The sequence below is a fragment of the Lissotriton helveticus genome, chromosome 6, assembly GCF_964261635.1.
Source record: "Lissotriton helveticus chromosome 6, aLisHel1.1, whole genome shotgun sequence".
Taxonomy (NCBI): domain Eukaryota; kingdom Metazoa; phylum Chordata; class Amphibia; order Caudata; family Salamandridae; genus Lissotriton; species Lissotriton helveticus.
The window spans coordinates 363,533,554-363,543,198 of NC_136067.1; the positions used below are offsets into that span (position 1 = coordinate 363,533,554).

Here is a 9,645-nt window from a genome sequence, read left to right on the forward strand (position 1 = left end):
AGACAAAGATATCGCATGGAAAATAATCAATGCAGGGAAAGAAACTCTGTGGATCTCCAGGAAACCTATTACTCTTCTCACACATACAGCTGACAAATGAATGCCTAAAACTGTGTTTCAATAAAGCAATGATATATGTAATGTATGACATTAAAAGAGTAGGCCAGGCAGAAGCCAGCCAAATATAGAAACATAAAAATTGGGCCAAATGGCTAATAAAAGCTTCATAAAAGACCCCCCAATATTGGGTAAGTCTTAACATAATAAAGTATCTAGATGAAAACCACCAAGGTACATGCCTGTGAGCACCACACTTTGGATTGGTAAAAAGTACACCACCCTACAAGGGATGGTTAAAATGTATCATGCACCCAAAACTTTATAAATAAAAGATATATTTTTACAAAAAAAAAATAATCTGTTCTTATCAGTTTAGTATCTGATACGTCCTCTATTTGGGGACCATATATTAAATAGATTTTTAGAACAGGGAGATGGAATAGGAGCTTGCTCTGTCCACTCCACGCATCAAACTGGTATTGCAGTACCTCCAGGAATTGTGCACTTCCCCACCCGGGAAAACAATGCTGTTGAAAAATAGACGAGAAAACGAAAGAAGCGCTTCACCACCAAACCCTGTAAAGTGGCACTATTGTGTTTGCGTGTGAATAAAAGCAAACTGGTCACCGTGTCTTGCCTTATTTATGTATTTATTTGACTTATTTGCCGCACCCAGGCCGTGCGTTATTTATTTATTCGCGTTTAAAAAAAAATTCTTTCTATTTTTTCCCCTTCTCCATCCAGACGCTGCACTTTGAAAAGAGAGAAACGTCGGAAAAAGACTGTTTTTCCAGCAGCAGAGTTTCATTGGTTTTGGAGCCATTTCACTGTGGAAAGAATGGAAGAAGGTTTCCAGCAAGTCGGATGGATGGATGGATGGACGGAGGGGAGGGTAGGGAGGAGAGGGAGGCAGGCAGGCAGGCTGGCTGGCAGATAAGTGGACACTGCCCTTGGCTTCACTGAGCAAGAAGAAAAATACAGAGTCCTTTTCCTTCTCTGCCTGCCCCGCCCGTCCCCAAAGCCTTATCAATAGGCCTTAGGCTGCAGGGGAGCAGTGTCCCGGGCAGGCGAGGAGCCGGCCATTTCCGTTCAGGTAGCTGTCCAGGGCATCCTGGGCTGATTCCCAGCATCCCCTGGCTGCCAGGCTTTCTGGCCAGCCGGCTGGAAGCAGTGTGCAGGAAGGGGTGGGGCATGCAAATACTAGAAAGAGGACAACGTGAGTATGCTAAGTGACGCCTAATGAGGCGACAGCCGAGGAGGAGTCTGGGAGCCAGGAGAAGGCCTGAGGCCGGGCCCTCCTTTCCATTGGCACATGCTGAGCTCTTGCTGGGAGTCAGAAAAAGAGGCGAAAGGGCGGCCAGCGACGGTGCAAGGGAAGACCCCGGTCCGGGTCAGCCAGGTGGATTTCTTTGGGAGTCGTTCATTCTGGCACCATTCTGGGTATCGCTTCTCGGCCTTTTGGCTAAGATTGGGAATATACTGGCCTGCTGAGGTTGAGGAACGACACCTGAAACCCTGAGGGCTGGGCCTGCGTTCTCTGACTTGTCCAGAGCCAGGCTGCGTCCAGAGGGGTGAAAGGTCACTGCTTCGATTTGCCTATACCTGTGAGGCTGGGCCTTCGCTCCCTGGCTTCTCCGGGGCAAGGCTGCATCACCAGGCGGGGTAGTCAAGCGGCGGAGGTCGTATTTACAAGAAGGACATATCTACAAGAAAGACGTATTTAAAAGGACGTATGTTACATTCTTTCCTTGGTTCATTCCTCTGTTGCATTATACTGTCTGTACACTGTATACTGGAACATGGAATGTAATGATGCCTGCATCTTACATACCAGGTTCCAGATTCCACTTCTAACAGTTAACTGTATTTTTACTTACTATTGGACGTGCTGTTCTACCGCTAAGCTTCTCTAAAATAAATATTATATTTTTACTTGAATCTTCTGGATCCTCATTTCAACAATGGCGACGAGGTACTGAAGATTTCGTCCTGCCACGTCAATTTTAGCACAGGAGCGGAAAAATACCTTCATTTTGCATTGGATCTACAGCTGACCCACGGATGACTTCATCTTAACTCTGTACTGGTGAAGCAGTGTTGTCACCTGTTCTGTGCGAGTCCTGTTGATTTCTGATGTTCCAATCCGGATTTCTGCATTTTTTGTGTTTTCATCTATTTGCCGGTAAGCGCTTTCTACGTTTCTTTGCTATCTGCCAGCACCGTCATTGTGTATGTCATCGCGTACTACACGCGTCATCGCGCAAGTCAAGTCACGCCTGCAAATCATCACGCATGTCATTTTACGTGCCTCCACCATTTTGTTTTACCGTTTCCATAGTAACTGGCATTCCGCCATGATTACCGGAGATGGAGACGGCGATTGAACTTACATTTACTGAACAGCGCTCAGGTATGGATTATTGCTGCCGTTTGTGTGCGCGTGTGTTTTTATAGTGACAGTCTTTATACACACGCTTTTGGTGGTTTTCGAACTTACTGAACTATGGCAATACTTCATTTTAAACAAACTTACCGATTTACATCAATTTCTTCATTCTGAAGTGATTGTTCGCAGCAGCTTTGCTTGTCTGCCATCTATTGGATTTTTATGGACATACTCACCGTATTTAGTTATATGACTTTTAGAAGTGTTTTTGGAAGTTAGATTCGACAAGCAATTTCAGGAATTTCTAGACTATTTTATCACAAACGTTGTAAGGAAGCATCTGTGTATTTCAGATTTATGAACAATATTTATATTATTTGTTAGGATTTGTTTGAGTTTTCTTCTTCTAGCATCATTACTAGTGTATCATAACACTATCCAATTTGACCCTCCATCCAAGTTTTTGCAGACTAAAGGTGAACCACCTATTCCTTGGACAAGATGGAAGGAGGAGTTATTTACTTACCTCTAAGCAATGGATGGAGAACGCATGTCTGCTGAAAGAAAAAAAAGAACATATTTTTACATTGTCTTGGATCAGAAGGACAATTGGTTTTCAGAACCTTACCTCCTGTTAGATCAGGTGGTGATGCTAATGTATATGATGAAGTGGTTTTGAGAATTGAGGGCAGATTCAAACCTATTTCCAGTGTTGCACTTAGTAGGTTCAAGTTCTATACCAGGGTTCAAGATGAAAATGAATGTTTTGATGACTTCTTAACTGCTCTCTGTGCGTTGTCATTACATTGTAACTTTGGTCTAATGACTGATGAAATGATCAGGGATCAAATCTTAGTACATGTAAAGTACAAGAAAGTTCAAGAACAATTGTGGATCTTAGGTGATCCCAGTTTGGAAACAGCAATTAGTACAGCTAAAGCTCTTGAACAATCTGATAAATGGATTAAGTCTCTTGACAAAGTTACTACCTCTAATGCGTCTACTTCTGGCAGCGAGGTTAGTACTATCAAGTCTCAAGAGTCTAAAAATCCTCATGTTTACAAACAAGATAGTAAGAGCACGCAATATTATTGTTACAGGTGTGGTAATCCTGATCATATTGCTTCCTTCCCGCAATGTCCTGCTATAGGGTAAGCAATGCAACAAGTGTGGTCGTTCGGGACACATTTCTAAAATATGTAAGAACACTATTAAGTCTTTTCATGACTTTAAGAAGACACCATTTTCTTCTTCAAAAATAACCAATGGTAAAGTCTCTTGTGTTTCTGACGAAGGGAAGTTTGTTTCAGATACCATTGAGTCTGGTATTGTTGTATCAATCCAGGACTCGTTTGATGCATCACAGACGGACAAAATACCTTCTCCCAATTGTTTAGTTAGTATTTTGGGCAACGTTTTGGAACTCATGGCGGATTCGGGTTCTCCATGGACCATCATTGCACGGGAATATTGTATAGAAGTGTTTGGTGATATGGTGGATACTAATGCTTTGTGTGTACCAGACATCATTGCTTATAATTTTGATGGTTCAAAAATTGATTTAATTGGTTTTAAGGAAGTACTTATTTCTTTTACAAGCAGTTCAGCTGTCATCAAATTATATGTGGTTTACAAAGGTGTGAATGTGTTGGGTTGGCGGGACCAGGCCAAATTAGGTATTATTCTTAATCCTAGGCTGAAAGATCCTGTTTCGGTTCCTACAGTATCTATGTCAAAAGTTGAGTTAAATGCATCACAGCACCTACTGATTTTCCCCAATGTTTTCCAAGTGTATTTTCTGACAAATTGGGAAAACTGAAAGGATTTAGTCACAGAATTAAAGTGAAACCCAATTCCATTCCGGTCAGACAGAAGTTAAGGGGAGTTCCTATAAGCATCAGAAATTATCTTAAAGACATGTTAGATACTGTGATTAAGGATGACCTAATTGAGGAGGTAGAGTCTTCAGAGTGGGTATCTCCCATTGTTTTGGCACTTAAACCGGATAAAAGTATTAGATTATGTGTGGATTTGAGAGCACTGAACACCTATTTAGTCACTGATTGGTACCCACTTTCCAATATTAACGAAATGGTTAGCATGTTGGATGGTGCGTGTGTCTTCCACATTAAATCTCAGGTCCGCATACCATCAGATCGAGCTTACTGAGGACTCTAAACATTTTACGGGTTTTATTACTCCTCATGGCCTATTTCAATTTAAAAGGATGCCTTTTGGTTTGGCTTCGGCCGCTTAAAGGGCTATGTATCATATTTTTAAAGATGTGGGGTCATATGTCAAGTGCTTTCAGGATGATATCCTTGTTTTGTCAAAAAATGACAGTGAACATTGTACCCATCTTAAAGAGGTTTGTTCCAGATTATAACAATTTGGGTTAACACTCAAGGCTAGTAAATGCAAATTTTTTTGTAAGTCAGTGGAGTATTTGGGTCATACTCTTTCTGGGGATGGTGTTGTACCCAAGAAGGCCTTAGTTGATGCTATTGTTAATGCTCCTGATGACAAGGAGAAGTTACTGTCTTTCGCAGGTTTATGCAAATATTATAGCAAGTTTATACAAAATGTTGCCACTAAAATGGAACCCCTTAGAGAGTTGACCAAAAATTCAGCTAATTTTATTTGGACCGACAGACAAAATCTTGCTTTTGAACAAATTAAGAATGAAATTATAAATGCTCCCACTCTGAAATCTATTTGCATTAATAAAAAATGTATCATTACAGTGGATGCCAGCCTTTATGGGTTAGGAGGTGTTCTAAGTCAGTGTTCTGGTAAGGAAGAGTGGTGCATTGCATTTGCGTCCAGAACTTTGTCTTCCACAGAAAGAAGGTATTCAGTTATTGAAAGAGAACTGTTAGCATGTATTTGGGCGGTTGAGAATTTTCGCAATTATGTGTGGGGAAATAGGTTCACACTTACAACGGATCGTAAGCCTCTTGTGGGGATTTTATCTCCTGGAGGTGGATGGAATTCCACTGCTCAGATAGCCCGGTTGACTTCCCGTCTTCAGGAGTATGATTTTGAGATTATTTACGTACCTGGAAAAAGTAATGTCACAGCTGATTTTCTTTCGAGATTACCTTGTGAAGAAATTATCATTTCAGTTGTTGAGCAAGATCATGATGTTATATCTTCTATAAAAGATTGTGTTTCTCAGGAGTTTATGACTTTAGAGGAAAAAGAGTGGTTTGAGGAATTGAACAATGATATTTTGTGCCAGCAGATTTTTGAATATGTAAAGGAAGGATGGCCTAAGGAAAGAAGCATTTCTGCAGAATTGTCTCCTTTTTGTCATGTACATTCTGAAATTGAAGAGTCAGGTGGTTTACTATTTACAGCAGGTGAGATCATTCCACCTTTTTCTTTGCAAAAGAAAATTTTGTCATTGTCTCACCAAGGACATATAGGCATAACTTCTATGAAACGCCTTATTAGGGCAAACTTTTGGTGGCCTGGCATTGATAAAATGGTGGACAGAATGGTGAGAGAATGCCCACAATGTATAACTAGTGATAAGATACTTCATGTGTCTTCAGCTCCTCTCAAACCAGTGCCTTGGCCAAGTTTTCCTTGGCAGAAAGTGGCTTTTGATAGTTCAGGTCCTTTCAAACATCTTCCTTTCAGTGCTCACTATGCGTTAGTCATGGTAGACTACCATTCTAAGTGGCCTGAAGTTAAATTTGTTAGTAATGCTTCATCCCAGGTGATTATTGTTTTTTTAAAGGAGATTTTTGCTCGAGAGGGAGCTCCAGAAACTTTTGTCACTGACAATGGTGTACAACTTATTTCCACTGAAATAGAACAATTTCTTAAAAGTTGTAATGTTAAACATCTTACTACATCTTTATATGAGCCTAGAGAAAATGGCCAGGTTGAACGCTTCAACCGTGTTCTTAAAGACAGTGTTCAATATGCTGTTTCATCTGGTGAACCTTGGTTGGATGTTGTAAGGAAGAGATTATGGACATACCGAGAAAGAGGATCAGAGGGTCCCACTTGGTTTTGATAAACAGTTTTGATGAACAGATTTTCCCATTGCGTGGATACACTGATAGTCTCCTGTGTCTATTACAGTGAGCAATTGATAGCGGGGACGCTTGCACTGAAAAGAGGCTTCCATACTCTTCTTTTGTTGTTATTTGCCTGTCACAGGAAACCTATATAGCGCGCAGGCCCAGGACTGCTTTTCTTTTACTCCCAGAGTGCACTGTGGCCCTAATTTGCATGCGCTTTTGTGAAACACTTGTATTGCGAGCAGTGGTGGCAGCCTGCTCGTTAGTGCTTCGTTTGTAACATTTCCTTTTCATTTCCGATTCTTGGTTTACCCTCCTGTTGCCACAAGTGCTCCTCTACACATCTAGGAGATTGGCACAAGTAAATCCTTCGTTTTAGGGGCTCCTCCCCCAGGGCTGTGCTTCATATTCCCGGATGACGGGGAATACCCGTGGTTTTGATTTCATTCCTAACACTGTACGTGTTGAGGTTAGAGAGGTGTATAAAAAAAGAGAAAAATGTGCTTATTTTGGTGGACAATATTATAAAGAAAGAATGTAAAATTATTGAACGTGCTGTGGAATGCATCCAAGATTTCTCTAACCATGGCATATTTGATGTGACTTTTTCTAGTGAAACTATATGTAATGATTTTTTACAATGTGTGGCTCATCGCCAGGACATCCCCCCCTTTCAGGGTATCAATGTCACTTCTATGTCTCCCCCAAAGGAGGTGACCCTGGTAGTTCATATGTACAACCCGTATGCAGACCACAGGCTGATTGAGGTATATTTAAACCGTTATTGTGATACTATTAGGGGTGGCCAAAAGATTCACAAAATCTGTGGGATATGGAATGGGAAGTGTAAATATGTTGTTACCTTTAAAGAAGAGCCGGATGGTGTTGGAGGTATGGCGCATCCACCGCAGACCTTCACATTAGGAGCTAATAAGGGATTTTTGGTCTATTCTGGCCAGCCTGTATTTTGCAGCTTCTGCCAGCAATTTGGCCATGAAAAGGAGCAATGTTCTGGTATGGCATGTAGGAATTGTGGAGGCCTCGATCACAAGGCCCAGGACTGCGTGGTACCTAAAAAATGCAACCTCTGTGGTGGTATAGATCACTTGTTTAAGACAGTGTACTTGTCTTCCGAGCACTCAAAATTATAACTTTCAGTCTTGGAAACGTAATCTTCCAAATATTGTCCTTTATTGTCCAAATCAAAAGTATTCCAAATCCAGTTCCATCACAATTCGGTATAGCCAATCAGATGTACTTCAATCCAAGTTCCATAATATATTTTAATACAGCCTTATGGTACAGCCAACACGTGTTTCGTCAAGTCCAATAGGACAAATGACTTCTTCTGGGCTGTAATCCAAATAACAGAGTAAATAACACGTTGGCTGTACCATAAAGCTGTATTAAAATATATTATGGAACCAAGACTGAAAGTTATAATTTTGAGTGCTCGGAAGACAAGTACACTGTTTATTAAGCCACTTGTTGGCTTACTGTAGGGGGTGTGGTAACCGCCTCCTTATCCTCCTGAGCACCACCGTACTGATTGTGAATTTACATTGACCTGGACTTGCTGTGCGCTCGTTTATCTGTTGCCAACTGTTGTAAATAATCACTTGTTTAAGACCTGCCCTAAGAGTACATTTTCTTATGCTGCTGCTGCTAGCGTGCAGGGTTCTCCACCTCCTGCCACAGTCCGGAAAAGTGCAGCGCCACCTCCTGCCACAGCCCCGCAAGGTGCAGCACCTGCTTCTGCTACTGTTACGGATATTACAGATTCTGCTATTTTAGGAGTTATAGATGGTATAGAAATTAGAAGATGTGGTCCAACGCATGCGTCAGGAGACGAAGAGGAGGAAGAAGAGGAGGAGGCTGATGCTGCATTTGGCATAGACCCTTCCACCATTGACTTAGAATTACAATCCTTACAGGAGGACAATGCAGAAAAAGACTGTGCTGAAACCTTACGCCTTAAGCAAAAAGCCGTAGGTAGAAAGGCGCTGGGCGCTAGTTTGTCTCAGTCAGAGTCTGTTGTGGTTCCTGTTCAATGGCGGTTCAAGCTCCTTCGACATCTGCAGCTTCCCTTACGGAGGTGCCTGACATTTTCCGTCTGTTATTTCTCGCACGGTACCCCCACCTCCTAAGTCACAACGTATGGTGAAATTGGTGAAATGGTCAGTTGACTCCCCTGGGTTGAGAGCCACCACACCTGTTGTGGTCAAAGGTCAGACATCGCCCATGGAGCACAGTGGATGGGTCACAAATAAGAGGAAGTCCTGTGCGTCACAACAGGTGGTCGACACCACTCCTTCTACGCGCTCCAAGTGTCGCGTTTCCTCTCTGGATCGCTTTTCTGGAGGGGGGGTATGACGCTTTGCTCTGCCTCTCTGATTCAGAGGAGGGTTCTCAGGAGGTTCCCCATTTGCTGGATGTCACTGACAGTCCGGCAGTGGATTTAGAGGGTACACCAGATTTGGAGGCTCTGTTCTCGGCATCCACTCTCCAGGGTACTGAGGAGCAGCCTTGGTGTGAAAGTGAAAGTGATGTTTCAGGGGTTATGCCTTAACCTGAGTGTCATTATGGTAATTATTTTTCTTTTATGTATCATGGCTCTTTCCCTTGCCTCCTGTAACGTGCGAGGTATGGGGACCGATTTGAGTAGACATACAATTTTGGATTACTTTTCTCACACCACTTATGTTGTTATTTGTTTACAGGAATGCTATATCCCTTGATATATTTTTCCTTTCAGCACTATTGGCCTCATGGGCCCTCAGCCTGGTCTGGGGGCGCTAATAAAAATGATGGTGTTGTGGTTCTTTTTAAGAATAAGCACTGGCAGATCACAGAGGAAAAAGTCATCTGGCCTGGGCATGCTCTGTTGTTATCAGTCTTAATGAATGGTATTCCTTTTAGGTTATGTGTTATCTATGCTCCAGCTATATCAAATAACAACTAGAGAGAAAGCGCATGAGCAGGCACTCCTGTACCCCAGTCAATATATTAACAACAACTAAGGAGTGACTAAGTGCAAACGAATAAAAATTATTTTAACAAAAATTCTTTTTAGTGTCTTTATCTTTATATATATCTCTCTCTCTTACTAACCCCCTCAAGAACAAAGAAACCCCTTAAAGAAAAATATTCCCAAGGGGAACCAAT

The 9,645-nt window shown here is 41.9% G+C and overlaps 1 pseudogene; it reads left to right on the forward strand.

Moving 5' to 3' along the window:
* The first annotated feature begins 392 nt into the window (after nucleotides 1–392).
* Nucleotides 393–570, forward strand: LOC144764436 (U2 spliceosomal RNA; annotated as a pseudogene).
* The last annotated feature ends 9,075 nt before the right edge of the window (nucleotides 571–9,645 follow it).